This window comes from Bison bison, unplaced genomic scaffold (assembly GCF_000754665.1).
Source record: "Bison bison bison isolate TAMUID 2011002044 unplaced genomic scaffold, Bison_UMD1.0 scf7180017864183, whole genome shotgun sequence".
NCBI classification, from domain to species: domain Eukaryota; kingdom Metazoa; phylum Chordata; class Mammalia; order Artiodactyla; family Bovidae; genus Bison; species Bison bison.
Window position 1 is genome coordinate 3,986,477 of NW_011494755.1, and position 395 is coordinate 3,986,871.

General features: G+C 34.2%; 1 protein-coding gene across 1 annotated transcript in view; it reads left to right on the forward strand.

The window, feature by feature from the left end:
• The window catches only part of RAD23B (RAD23 homolog B (S. cerevisiae)), a 53,219-nt gene that overhangs the window by 33,760 nt on the left and 19,064 nt on the right, over positions 1–395 (forward strand). The window lies entirely within an intron of this gene.

A 395-nucleotide genomic window follows, 5' to 3' on the forward strand; every position in this document is an offset into this window, starting at 1 on the left:
GCCAAATTATTGATGGTTATTGTTGCTGCTTCAAATAAGTATAAAATTAATGTGTAAGAAAGCCCATTCTTTCATGATAATACTTGGGGTTGAAGGGGGGAGATGGGGGAACATTTTCTTAAGATGAAAATAATTAACTGCTATTTTAAATTTCTTGATCATTGAATGTGAGACCCTTCTAACATGATTTGCGAAGCTGTACAAGTATAGGCAGAGTTATTTTTCTGTTTACATTTTTTTTTGGTTTATTTTGGGGGGTAAATTGGTAGCTGCCTAATTACTGTTTACTTCATTGTTATATTGCAGTAAAAAGTTATAAAAACCACGGTTGCATGTTTGCTTTTGATGTATCCCTTTGTGGAGTTAGCACTTTGGGGCCAATGAAGAAATGCAGC